The sequence below is a fragment of the Charadrius vociferus genome, unplaced genomic scaffold (assembly GCF_000708025.1).
Source record: "Charadrius vociferus isolate BGI_N301 unplaced genomic scaffold, ASM70802v2 scaffold27, whole genome shotgun sequence".
Taxonomy (NCBI): domain Eukaryota; kingdom Metazoa; phylum Chordata; class Aves; order Charadriiformes; family Charadriidae; genus Charadrius; species Charadrius vociferus.
The window spans coordinates 52,854-67,800 of NW_009649173.1; the positions used below are offsets into that span (position 1 = coordinate 52,854).

At 41.7% G+C, this 14,947-nt stretch overlaps 1 protein-coding gene across 1 annotated transcript in view; it reads right to left on the reverse strand.

Annotated features, from left to right (window-relative positions):
- The window catches only part of TOM1L2 (target of myb1-like 2 (chicken)), a 46,583-nt gene extending 38,698 nt beyond the window's left edge, over window positions 1-7,885 (reverse strand). Inside the window, exon 1 of the mRNA XM_009888525.1 lies at window positions 7,881-7,885. The gene's annotated coding sequence lies outside the window, so the exon portion shown is untranslated. The remainder of the gene's footprint in view (window positions 1-7,880) is intronic.
- Between the last annotated feature and the right edge of the window lie 7,062 nt (window positions 7,886-14,947).

Sequence of the window (14,947 nt, forward strand, 5' to 3'; positions counted from 1 at the left end):
AAAACATCTTTTCTTTTCTTTTTTTTTTTGTTTTTTCTTGGAAGTTCAGAAGATCTCGGTTCTTAGATCTTTGTCTTGCCTCTGAACAGTCCACCTGCCTACCAGCTGTGCTCCAAGACTGAAATTAGCAAATCAAACAGTCAGATGTGTTATATTTCACTCTGCATAATATGTGACAGAGAACAGAAGAAGCCACAGTACTAGCAGCCTTTTACTTCCACCCTACTGGTCCCCCTCCCTTCAGCTTGGTGGAGCACTCTCACAAACAAGGGCTATCAGCTGAGGTCAAATGCAGAATGCTTTTATAGAATGGACAAAGGTCTTTCAGGAAAAAAAATAACAGAGTTTTGCAAGGCAATGCAAAACACACAAGATAGCCCACAAGGGAAGATAAGCTACTGAAGGAGATGATAACATCTCTCCTCTGAGCTGTAGCGTATAGAATTGTTTTGCTTTAAAGCATCATTACGTTTTGTGACTGCAGTTGTCTCTCTTGGATTCAACAAATCATCAATGACCTGCATGGCACCGTCACTAAGACCTGGGAAAGACCATACAGAGGCCATGGGAAACATATTTCAGCTGTCCAAGCAAAATGAAGATAAGACTAAAGATCCTCAGCATTCACATGGCTGCTGAGTTCAAGACATCTCACTTGGAAGACAGAGATACACTCGAATAACACACTTGGATACTCCTAGACCTAACAGTCTATTCTTGCTTCCTCTGTATTTGCTTTTAGAAAGACAGTCACGGACACTTAGACATTATGGTAACCAACAGGAGGCTTTTTCCTTTTTATCAAAATGCTGCTATTAAAAAATAAATGTGACTCATTCAAAATTCAAGATCAAAACTCAACTCTGAAGTGACTTACTCATAAAACCCTGCCAGTTTCTTTGTTAGAAAGCACAGCTCCAATAGCATTTTTCAATTAGCCACCTCACTGCTCCAAGTCCTTTTTCTACATTCCTTATTTCACACTGCTCTGAAAATGCTGAGCTTCACACTTCCAAAGAAAAAGCCAGTCAGCTAGAACAAACGGGCTCAATCTGAACTGCAAGGCATTACAGGAAAACGTGATTTGGGTTGTACTGCTGCAGCACTGGTCATCCACTTTGACCGCTGTGATTTTTCAATTGATTTTAGCTATGCTTGCATCAAAACTCCTTGGGATGAAGTCGTCTCTCCTCCGCTTGTTTTGCCAAAGTTTCTGGGGCTGAATAAATGAATAATCATAATTTATAATGACTGCAGAGTCTACATTAAAATAAAATAACAAGAGAAGCTGTGGACATGCACATGTGCAATCAAAATGACTATTTAGCTCGAATGCTGTTTGAAGGCACAGTGGCAAACTGGGAACTGTCATTTTCTCCAATTAACTTCCACGTTTTTTTCTTTTTGAAGCTGCCGCCCAAATGCCAAGCTTCTTCAAACCTGCTTTCCACATCACGCTTACCTGCAATCATGAATATGTAATATGCAATTACTGTGCCTTTTTAAGGACCACATGGTATTCACAGTTATGCTACAATATTCCTGTGATTTAGATATGCTACAGAAAAGACATCGCCCAACGTCTCCCACAAATTCAGCCTCTCAGGAGCAGAAAACTACAGCTAATTAACAGAGCGTAGCTGCGCAGCAGTTTCAGAAGTAGAGCAAGGTGAATGGATTAATACATATTTAACAAATATTAACAGCTGTATAACAAAGAAAATTTTTCTTTCATTCTCAGATCAGAGCTTCACCTGAACAAGAAGAAAACCAAACCAGAAATCCTCATAATAATACCAGAGTAGGCAAGACAGCATATCAGCCTGACTCGCTTTAGTTTATCACATCTTGTAGGTCTCGATGCATTTGCAGTTCATAAAACCCGAGTGACCATCCAGTACCGCACTATTGTATTGTACAGAAATGGCCTGACAGGGTAACTAGTCAAGGCAGTTTCTGTACTCAGATATCATTCATCTCAGGCACAAATGATGGTTTAGTCATAGTCCTTAAAAGCACTGGAATCTGAATCCCAAGCAGAACAGTGTGTTTCTACACAATAAGACTTTTGTTACGAATCTTCTCACTGAAGTTCCCCCATCAGCAGAAATTGTTGCTGCTGACAGCATGCTCCACTGAATGACATGTGTATATAAGTTGCTCTCTTTGAAAACAGATGGCAGAAAGAGACTACTGCTTCTTTAAAACAAAGTGAAATCCCTCCGACTTCTTCATTCTACACAGCTTTAAAAACAAAACACAAAAAACTGCCTTCCTCCCACATACTTTACACTCATTAAAGCAAACAGGTTGACCCATGTACCATAAATAGCTGTCCTTCAGAGCTAGGTCATATGGCAGCAGCTCCCAGCTCATCAAGCCATTTGCATGATTCAGAGGCACTTTTCCCTAAAACTGAGCCTGCACTGCATGTTTCTTCACCTCTTTCAGCGGTGACCTTGGCCAGGTTCCCATCTCACTGCAAACCCACGATATTCAAAATACGGCGCTACTCTGCAATTGACAAACAAGGACCCGCTCACGTCAGAAATCAATACGCTGAAGCCTTCAATCAGGAATGTCAAAGCCGTTTTAAAATATATGTCCCGTATTAATGGATTTTAATGGATTCGAATGGAGATGTTTACCGTGTGATTTACTGTAGGGGAGCGACAAATCAATGTGCCTTTATGACATGTCACATCTCATGACAGACTGTCCCCCCGTACTGTTGTGTTGGTGGAGATGATGGCTCGCCACTTGGCAAACATCTGTGATCTATTAGGCAACGCTTCCAGTAGTCTAATATTATCACACTCCGAGTGTCCATCTTTCTTCTTTAGATGAGAGGCACGAAAGCACAAATTAAAACCTTCTGGGTGACAAAACGTTCTTCCTCGGATTTGCCTTTCTCAATTAGACTGCGACTGCTGTGACTTGTCCATATGACTCTGTATGGGAGAATTTATCAGCACAGCGTTGTTTCAACAGGTCACTGCGTCGGGATGGTTACCCAAATCTCCTCTTCCTTTCATCACGGTAAGGCAGCTGGTGCTATATACCAAATCACACTGATCTTTAGTCATTTCCATAGGCAGAACTTGGATTGTACCCTACGACTTGCCAAAGAGTTTTTATATTGTTTTAATTTTTCCAAGGAACTTGGATGACTGGGGGGGGACTACCTTGTTGCTTAATTAGGGCTACCAGTTCCTTAAATGAGAAACTTAGGCTATTAAAACATTGACATACTGGATGAATAATGCCTGTTCTTCAACACCAGAAATACAAAATTTCTTAATAGCTGAATCTTTGGCTCTCCCCCCCAAAAAAAACCCCAAACCAAAACCAAACCAGATGAAGAAACTAGCCAAAGAAGCTGAAAAAATAGTCTTTTTCCAAACACCCCTTAATAGCTGAGAAGCTTTTCTCACCAGAAAGACAACTCACAACAGACAACCCCAATATTCCAAAAAAGCTTTTAAACAACTATCTAATACATATACATGAATTTGTACTAACGCCAAAAAAAATGGCAAAAAAAAATAAAAAAAGGAGACTCCATTAATTTTATCAGCCTTAACTTACAAATCTGAGAGAAGGGGCAGCTGAAAGTAGTGATTTATTTCTCAACTTCCTTGTTAACAAATATGCCTAAAGGCTCTATTACAGTGGGGTTTTATTTATAAGAGTCACACAGAAGACTGGTATGACGGTTTCTTAAATAAAGTGTTGCAAATTGCTTTTTAAAACATTCCCCCCAAAACGCAGAAAAACAATACCACAATACAAAGCAGAAGAACGCATTTGACCAGTAATATACTACCAGGAGGTGAGAGAGAGAGAGTGGAATATTCTATGCATCCAGATGCAGTTTTACCACCCAGAAGTGCAGGCAGAGCAGTATTACAATTTGATATGCCAGCTGCACAAAACGTTGCAAGCACCATCGAGTGCAAGAAGGTGTCCTGATCTGTGACTAGCTGCCCCGTTCAGGACTTCACTGGCACCCAGTAATTACAGGTGAGACCGAAAAAATGTCTTTATGAAAAGTTATGGATGATCAGTGTGTCAGTGAGCTATATTTGAAATCTATCAGCTCTTGATGGCTAATTTTGTACTACATGAGTAAAGCAAGTTCTAATAACTCACTTGGGACTTCACTCCAGTACTTACAAGCTACGTGCTTTTCATATTCATAAAACAAAACTAATTGCCTTTCATGGATGAATGTTCTAAGAATTTTTAATCCACGTCAGCTGCAAACTCTAAAAATCCATCCCCATATATTTAAAACTCCCCCTCCCACCCACTCACTTGTAACATGTTTGCTGCAAACAAACTATAAGGCAAAGATAATCCATCAGGCTCCTACAGCAGTATTATTTATATTATTTTTTTACAAGTTACTCCTAAAGTCAATTGCCCACATTCTCACAAGCTTAAAATAAACTGAAAACACTAATTACATTTAGTGAGGGAAAAAAAGTCAAAATCTTTCATTCCTACAAAAAAAAGCAGTTACAAACAAGTTTACTCCTTAGCTGCAGCAGGCTACAGCAGATTTTTAAGTAAATGTTCATACACGATAATTAAAATGTGTTATGAATGAAACAAAACAACTCTTGCCGCGGACTATTTCACGTGCATGTTCCCACACCCAGTTCTCCCATACATCTACAACTACGAAGGTGAAAGCTGTGTCCTCTGGAAAACGATTATCCCACACGTAAAGCAAACTAGACAGCGAGGAGTCTGCAGCTTCTGAGGGCTGACAAGCTCACGTTTTCTAGTGTGAAATGCTTCAGTTTGCTTTTCAATTTTGCAGCCTTCGCTCACACTGCTCTACAAGATGACAGCAGGCCTGTGCAAGAGGCGGCTAGCTCTGATCCCATTCAAATTTTCCAATATCTCCACGGCTTGAAGATCAGCGTCTGGAATACACTAAGCGTTTTCACCACGGGAAGAGGGGAGAGCTGGCTCCTGTTCCGCTAGGTAACAGGAATCGCTTTTGCCAACGCTGCTGTCATTGAAGGGCTCTATTGCCAGCGGCCCGTTCCAACAATCCAAGCTCGCTCTGCCTGCAAAAGCTTAGCGGCTAAACACTTCCAAACGATCTTCTCGGGAAACCTGAGTGCAAATCAGGCAACAATAATAACAAGATATATGTGTGCAATTCCGTCTTGTACAGGCTGAGAAATGCAGATTCCTTGGTCTCTAATAACCCTATTAAAAATTCTGCTCTGTTTCTACAGCCCTGTTTCTCATGTGTCACTGCCGTAGGAAAGCCTGAAAAAGACTGATAAACAGAAAATGTAAATACCGTAAGTTCAGATCAAGTATGCAAATGCCTATTTCTGAGACTGTCATTTTAATTTTCCCCTAAGTCCCCATTCACCAGCTCGTGTCATCTAGTCATACGACTTTGTAAATTCTTCAGGTCAGGAACTGTCCCAATGCATTTCACATTCCACTGCAGTCGCCTATATTACATGATACTATTAGTGTCGTAAAATTAAAACCAATGTAAACGTATCAGGGGACTGCAGCATACTTTTGGAAAATAACTATATTGGTCCTTGGACAGTTAAAATTCTAACTAGAACACAGATCTTGAGCACAGCTTACAAACAGTTTGGCTTATTTACCATATGGAGCGGGGAAGCAAATCCTAGCAAATGAAAACGGCCGATCTAGTGCATTCTGAAAATTGCAGAGGATGGATGGGAAGGGAACTTTCCCCAGTGTGAACATACACGATCTTCTGGAATCTACAGAGAACCACCTCTCTGGTCCTTGCTGCTTACAGCTCGTTAATCAACAACACAGGAGATGTCACAGGATACCGAATAACAAACACGAAACCTACTGAAGCCTTTTTGGCAGTGTGACACTGATATAGGTTAGTGTCACTGCTCTTGCTTGGGAAAGCAGTGAGTACCACCAAAGGCACTAGCCTGGTCCCGTTCGCTGGTGGCCAGCTGAACGACTGAGCTTCACCAGCTCCAGCTGAGGTTAGCCTCTCCCGGGCATTCCCTTACATTTCTGGGTGAACCAAGACTTTCTCAACTTCTTTTGGGTTTTACATTCACGTACACTGTGCACGTCCTTCCTCCGAGCCAAGCACAGCTTCCTAAGCAACCAACGAGTATAATGATGCCTTTTATGAAAGAGTGCCCTTTAGAGGTGTAAAGCTTGCCTGAGCGAGGCTGCACCATTTCATCTCTCTCCTGGTGATCATCAACGGCCTGGAGATGATTCTGCAAGCCAGCATGCAAACTAAGGCTTGCTTTAAGGGATGCTACACGTGAAATACCTCATTAGCTGCAGCAAGAATCAAGGCCAATAGTCTTTAAGGAACTTGGTTGGAAGAGGGATTTTTCATTACTCGCTAGCTATGCCAAGTCTGTGGCATAGATGGGGATTTTAAAGGCAGTTTTAATTATAGTAGGTAAAACCCACACATGATCAAGCTGCAGTGTCAGAAAATCACCAGAACTGAACGCTGACCCATTTGGGTTGTTTGCTGAACTTTAATCACTTTCCAAGTCTGACAGCTGCTCAAACTTAATTGCTCATTATGCTTGTAAATAAAAACTGATCTCACTCTCTGATTAGCCAACCATCTTATAGTTGCCATAACAACTTCTTGTCTAATAAGTGATTTCAGATTTACCATTATTTGTACTAGCAGAAAATTTCACAAAGGTCTGAGATCGCTCTTTTCACTAAAATACCCTTCTAATTAGAAAAACCGAAAATCAGCACAGAAAGGGCAGCTCCAAGATAATGAAAAAACAAGCTATTTACTACAACAGCTTAAACATGAGATAAGGGTACCCCAAAACCAAATATATGCCAGATCCTGCTTAACCCCTACCTTTCACCATCAATCATCTTATTATCATACCTACACCCCACAACAACTGCTCAGAAAAATACCAGACAGCATGCAGGTAATCACTGGTCACAACGTGGAGACCAATTTCAAGATTCATTCCAGATGAAACATTCCAATAAAGTTTGCACATTTTTCTCTCCCAAGCTTAAATTAAGAACCAATTAACTGGTTGCATACCTTAATACTCAGTTAACTGATCGGAGCGCTTTTTGGTGAACACTGAGGAGTTCAGATTCTCGACAGCTTCATATAAAGAGGGAAAAGCATTTGTACTGAGCCCAACAGATGTCCATTGCATCAACTGCAATGAAGGATGTTTTGGAAGGAAGAGCTACAATATAATATCTCATCTCTGGACCACCTCAGTCAAAAACTTACTTCAGGCTTGACTTTTTGGACATAATTACTAACTAAAGTCTTGAAGAGGTCTGGAAAAAAATATCTATTTAGTAAGTATTTGGTCATCACAGCTTAGTAAAATACCTCTATCAAAACATACAGACGTATTTGTTACTCTGAGAAGACAAAGTGATGGGGGAGCTATGAAATACCGCTAGCCTGTGGGCCCAGTATAGCATAAAGACTTTCCAAAATTTGCTGGCAAAGCTGCTCAAGCTTGCAATTTATTCATTCTGCTCAAGGTAGCTTTTTGTGTATAGGCAAAGAAGGACGTCCTTTTCCTTCCAAAAGGAAAATAAATGCAGAAAGCTATAATTGAAAAAAAACTAAAGTTTTTTTTTTTAAAAAAAGTCAGGAAATACCAGATTTTAAAATGGAACTTTTTCTGCATTTACTCAGCTATGCAAGAAATGTGAATTTTTTGGTATTTGGGTCAAATACAAAGCTGGTCACACTTCTTGCAGTAGATGTATCCCACAAAAATACAGAGGATACAACATGTCCAAGTTAAAAATATCCTCAACATTCCTGACCACATTTGGGACGTAAGAAAGTCTTTCTTGCCTTAAGAACAAGAAACCGATGCTCTGCAAAGTTCTTGGGGTTCAAACACAGTTTATAACACCAATCTGTGCCTTCACTTTGTGTACGTTTTCTTTGATCTGTATTTGAACAAAGAATTTCTTCCTAAAGTAATCTAACACAGAAGGCTTCTGAGGACCAGCTGGGGAGCAGACTGGCTTACTCTCAAAGAATAAGCACGCTTATGAACTAACCAAACTATTCAACAGGTTTCTTCTGAATATCTTCTCATTTTTGAGTCTCCTGATGCTCTCTGAGACTACGCTGAGACTGAGCTGCCAAAGGGTTTCTGTGAACTGTGAGATACAGAAGCGGCGGTAAATAGTCTCTATATAGCTGTGCCAGGAATTGCCCAAACAAAGACAGAGTATATACATACACAGAGGTTTTTTTCTTCCCTAATCCTTGATTTTGAAATGAGTTACTACATTATGGGGCCTACCTTGTAACTCCGGCAGGTACAGAACAATCGTAGAGAGTATATTTAAATTTAAAGACAGTGCTGCCAATAATGGACTGGCTGAATTTATCTGCGTCTCCCTTTCCTGAGCAACGGGAAGAGTACCTACAGATTGGAAGATCTGGCTCCATGAGTTATGTAAAGACACGTTTACCTGTAGCAAAGGACCTGCTCCTTAGGGAAGAGAGACCAGGCTGTAGCAAAGCCTTTAGACCAGCATCTTTTGTGCTCAAGAATCATCAGTTTTAAAAGAGCCCTTTCCCACTGACGATAACTGAAACAAATGAGCCAAACAATGGTGAACTGTCAGCAGACTGACTAAGCAAATACTGAAGATAAGGCCTATCTATTCTAGATAGCATTTTTATACTCAGCAACAAGTTTCTTTCACGTGGTAACCTAGTAACCCCAGGTGGATGCAAATGAGAAAACTGAAAACTAGTTCGTGGTGATCTGTGCAGACTCATCATGTGGGGGAAAATCCGTGTTACTCAGGCTCGCCTTTCGGGTCACTTCCGAACTTCTCAGGGCTCCTACAACGCTTCTTTCTCACCTGTGTTCTAGCACCGATACATTGCACAGATTTTTAAACTACAAAGTATACAATTACTTACTCAGAGTAAAATATGAAATATCAGACGAGGAAAGACATTGCTAGGCCAACCCTGAGGAGCACCAGCCCTGAAGGTACCATGCAGTGTCCTTCCCCACAAACGATCATCTCACCGAAATTTCTGCAACAACTGCTGTGGTTCCTCCACTGACCATTATCCCCACTACCAGATGCCTTGATCACCTTCAAAGAGTGCTTAATTAAAAATCCAATGGAGTTTACAAAATCAAAGGGAAAACTGACTACTTTAAAACTGTTTTTAATTCAACTAAGGAAAACACACAATACTTCATTTTTTGGTGAAAATTGTTTTGGATGAAATATGAAAACAGTTGGAAGGGTCTGTGGGGATTTTCTAACTATGTTTTTAGTTAAGCATATTTTAAATATGCAGTTTAGAAAATCTGCTGAGTCCATGAACAGAGCAGTATCAAACTGGGAACGAGCTGTCCTCACACTGCAACCTCTCACATATAGATTTATATTAGAAGCATATGGAATATACATTTAAGCGTACTGTGCTGGAAGAGATAAAACTGCATTACTCAAAAATACATGCTATAATACCTTCATGAACTACAATCTGCTTTTGTGCCTATAAAATAAATCCAGTCTTAGAAACCTAGTATTAAATAGTATTATACTAATTATCCAGCTTCACACATGTATGTAGTTTCTCCAAGTTGCCAGATTCATGACTCAGTATTTATTTGCTCCTTTAAAAGCAAAGATATCCATTTTCATATTTCATGGAGATTTTCCTTACAACATAATCCATTGTCATGAAGTGAAAGGAGATCCAAATAATCTTATAAAACTAAAAGCACTTTATCAGGCTCTTTTTTGCATGACTAGCACAATTCTTTATGAACAGTGGGGGGCTGGATTTTTAACAACTGACCAGCTACAGGAGTACCTATAAAAGTACTTAAACTCTGAGGAGAGTACTTCTTGTGCCCTCTTCATTGCAGGCAAAGGCAAAATTAATTTTTTTGATACAGCATATACTGTGGGCATCCGATAGCAAGAAAAGCTGCTGCTATCTCGTACAGAGAAAAGCTTCCCTTAGAACAGTGCACAATACTTCAGTGGTTATGGGTAAATGCAAAGGACTTTTTATTTTATTATAATGCAATGAATGAAAAGAGAGATGATTCAGATCCCAATGGCATGCTGCAAACACGTAATTTTATTGGTACCAGATCCTAAGGTTACAGCGTGCACTTTAAACACTGACTTCTGGCATTGGGAAAAGGTTTGTCTTTAAAAATGTTTTTTCCATGCAGCACAGCAAAGTACTAAGTTTACTCTGAAGGGATATTAGGCAAATAGTGTATGTGGACAACAAAGCCTGGGTTAATTCCTCCTGCAGGATTACCATGGGCTGCTCACTGTAATGCATCTCTCTGTTCTTGCATGTAGCCATCAACTCATTTATTTAGGAACCTTTTTTTTTTTCCCTAAGACTCAGAAAAATCTTAAGACCTTTCTTCAGGTTTCTTATACCTTAAGTGCTTCTTTATGGAAAGGAAAAAAAGAGGGGGGAACAAAACAGCAGCTCTGGAAAGAGACTCTGTCCACCATATTTATTATCAATTTAATAGCCTTGAATGGAAACTGCAAGTGCTTTGATAAAAATCAATTGAAAAGCTGTCTGCCTCACTGTTGCTTCAATAAAGTGCCTCTGTATCTTTTGCTGAAACCCTGGTTTTGTAGCCTCCTTAAACAATACTCTGTATTAAATCACCGCACTGTGCCTCCTCTGAAAACAGACTCCAAGGCGAGTGCCCAGACCAGCACTCCTCATTCAAACCTCCCTTCACCAACAGGGACCGGGGATGTAAACCAGCATCGTTTGATCAACACCCCCACCCCCAGTTATACAGGACACCTTAATTTCTACTGTATTGTTAAAAATTAACTTTCAGGTCTCTGTGTGTTTAGCTCAGGTGCTGGACCTCTCTCCCTGGAGGTCTTTGGCTTTGAGTCAAGAAGACTTCAGGCTGCAGCAAGAACGGCTGACTTCAGCAGTACACACAACCCTGTCCAGAGCCCTTACCAAAATGGACCTCGACGCTCCCGTCTGTCACCCCCTGAGCAGCCCATTTCACACATCACTGCCCCAACTCAGCCCTTCGCACCTGAGGGAGCTGGGGGGGGGGGCAACAGCAAGATTTTGTTTGGATTCAAACAAATAAACACTCTCCTGAAGCCTTTGCCAAGTCTCCAGAGTGAAAAAGAAAATACTACAAAATGTTAACTGGTTTTACTGTGTTCTCATGTGTAAGCCATATGGCCTATATCAAATAAGCAGAATGAGCAAAAAGAAGTCACCAGTACTCCACATTCTTGTAATTCAATCAGCTTTAATCATCTAAGATGTTTTCGCTAACCTACAGTAAGGGTATTTGTTCTAATAACCTTGAATAGAGTGGTGACACTTTAAAGATGGCTCCCTTGAACAAAGAAAGATAAAAACACAATTTATGGCAGGATGTTGAATCTCAAGGCAAATTCCTGCTACTGTAAATTGCAGCTTTTTCCCCAGGTCAGCCCCTCTCCCAATAGCAAGCAGTCGGTCTTTGCCGTCTTACTACACATCTTTCTGTATTTCTCCTCACAGATCAGGAGTATTCTTCAAAATAGTCTTCCTCTAAGGATCTAATCTATTGTATTTACAGTACGAACAGGAAAAAATAAACAGTTCAGCTGTAACAACCAGGCCAACACCCAATGCCACAAGGGATCTTGTCAGCCCCAACATCCCCAGCAGCCTGTGAAACCCGTGGCACCCAATTCCACCCTCTGGTCTCTTCGGCTTTCCACCCCTCCAGCTTTCACAAAGACGTTCTCCAGGGCTGGTGGCACAGCCACCCTTCAGCTGGCCAGAGCTGCGCAGCACAAGCTGTCAGTGCGAGCTCCAGTGTCCCTCCGGGCTCCTCATCCAGCACTGCCGACAGCCGCTGGATTCACCAGGCGCCAAGCACCGTTTAAAAACACCAGAAGCACACCAGCCACAACACACAGCCCCTGCTCAGGGATCTTCCTGAGGAGGCTTTCTAGGAAGCACTAACCACCAACGAAAGCAACACTGTGAAGGGACCATGAAGACTTCTTCTAAGTCCTGTGGGATGCTGAAAAGCATCGTTTGCTCACAAAGCCTTTGGGAAGTAATGGATTCTGCTACACAATCCTGGATGAGATTTTTAGCTTACGTGTAAAATGATGCCATTACCTACCTCCCTTCACTGCAACCTCCAGGTGAAAAGCAATATGGATTGGGCAGAATGGATTTTAGTTTCAGGAATATCCTCAGCACACCACAGCAGCTGACTGCCTTCCATACAACAGCCCTTTCGAAAACCACCCCCTCTGCTCAGGAGAGGACGTTGCTAGAGACGTAAGGACAGTTCAGTGTCCACGTGTGAATCAAAGTATTAAAGAAAAATTTAGTGAGGTTTGTAATTAGTGGCCACGGTGATGGCTCATACAGTTTCTGTTATGCCACCACTGGAAACTAGAGGCTACCATATAAGCCAGTCAAAAAAACAGGTAGCTTTCAGCGATGAGGAACCTGGCTGCCATTTAAACTGGCACTTTAGATGCAGGAGACTCTATCCATCTCCATTACAAATCCTCTGAGCTCATCCTAGCATTACTTTCCCACATTAAGCAAAAGAGTTAACATAAAAAGCCTGTCTAGCTTCAGACATTATCCAGATAAAGAGAAGGAGAAAAGAGAAAAATCCCTTGTATTACCACTCTCAGCTCTCCCCAAACCTTCTCTGACATCTTTGTTCTTTCAGACCTGGCATTTATCTGAAGACATTGTCTAGCCCTAATTAAATCTTCATGTGAACCACTGCTACTTCCTGGCAGAGAACATGCATTCTTGGTATGCTGATGGACCTACATAATTTTCTGCACTTCTCCCTTATGGTGAGTGTTAGGCCTTGCTTGAAAACATCACAACTGTGTTCAACACAATATGTTTAAACAGAAATACAAAATCATTCAGTTTCTTTTAAAGAATGAAGAGAAACATAAGTGAAAATTATATTCCACAAGCTCATTGAAAAAAAACTGTGGAAACACTGGGCAAATAGCACCGTCTGAGAACAAGGCATGCTTTTGTTTTACTGTTGTCTCAGAAAGGGATAACTGGCAGTGACAGGAGAAGCAGAAAAAAATTTCTTCCAAAATAAAATCTGCAGCTATCTCTTCCCCCTGGGAATGAAAAAAAAAAAAAATCTTAAAAGTGCAGTTGAATTTTGCATTAAGGGAAGTTGCATTATAAGCCCCTCACGCACACCTAACCTTATCTGACGAAAGCAGCTCCTTCAGAGCTTTGTGTTTGAAGCCTCTAAGTTGGCAGCAACCACTCATTCAAAGAGAACAAGGGGATGTAAGAGCTAAGAAAATCTTTGCACTCCAGAGTTAGAACAGCAGAAGGCTAGAAAAGCAGATTTTACTTCTAACCCCAACAATTCTTAAGTCTTAAGGAAACCCCTTTAAACCACTTACTGATGCTAAAAGAAACTGACAATAAATAGATGAGAAATTATTGCCTTCCCTTAACGCTCATTGTAGAAGGCCTGTCCAAGAAGCAAAGCCGCCAGCTGTCCTGGCAGATGTGGTCAGATGGCCAAACACAACAAAGAAAATTCACTTTAAAATCATGTTTAACTTTCACTGTTCTCGTTATTATCCTCCAACTCTCGGCATGTCTCTCCCTAAGAAGAAGAAATAAACACCCCAGATGGCTAAAGAAAAACAGCGAGCTATACATATGCTCCATATAGTCTGACAAAGCAAGAGTCCAGCCATCTTCAAACCATAGTGTGAGACTTACCCATATAAAGGCCTTTTACCTCTACAAGGGGGTGTCTCCACACGTGTGGGCGAGGAGACTACTATAAAAGAAATTGTGGAGTTTGAGGCCACGATCAGGTATCCTGCAAAATTTTTCCACTTTAATTTCCAAGGACACAAATCTTCCATCATTCCATAAATTAATGTAGAATAGCTGTAGACTAGACTATACATGGCTATACATTATACTACATATAACCCCTAAATCAGGCATTAGAATTACTGCTGCTTATGAATCAAATCAAGGAAATGAAGAGCATGGTTTCACTGGAGAGGGATGCTAGCGCAAGTGCATTCAACTGAACATTGCCTTGGCTTCTGGGACCATACACCACGGTCCCCACACTGCAGGAACCTGAGCCAGTCTGTTGTTCTTTCCCACCGCAATGTGAGAGATCTTGTATTTCTTCAGGGCCTAAGAGAACAAAGCGGAAGGCAACGACAGCCCATCCAGCTGTGGGCAAGTTATCAAACTCTGCAGAAGGGGCGCCCAGGCTTTCTCCTGTGGCCCTGGCAACCCAGACTGAAACCAGACTTGCCGCAGTTGAGAGTGAACACTTCTGTGGGAAGGATAGAGTAGACACAGCAACCCAGACAGGCCTTGGCTAGCCGCAGAGTGAAAGCACACTCAAAATAACCTGTCTCATGTCACCAAAGCATTAGCAAAACCACAATTCAAGCTCCAGGCTGAAAATGGAGCACGTACTTGTATCTCTAAACCATGTCACCCTCCCTGCATATGCACAGTCCAGGCAGGTTTCAACACTTTGGGAAAAAGGTAGCTGAACGACAGGGCTCCTCTGTAACAAGGTGTGCACATGCGGGAAAAGGAGTGAGGGGATGCAACAACTTTCCTTCATCCATCAACCATCTTGAAGTGGAGTCACTCCTTCCCCAAGCCAAACAGCCTGCCCCCACAGCCCTCTGCTGCCCACAGAGCCCTCCACAACCCAGACTAACCCTCAGAGACCTCCACTGAGGCCTACAGCACCCACCAACCCTCAAAGGCCCCCACCACCTCCAGAGCCCCCACCAACCCCGAGATCCCCGCTACCCCGAGTGCCTCCCACACCTCCAGAGCCCTCCACTAGCCCCCACAGATGCCTCACCGCCTCCAGAG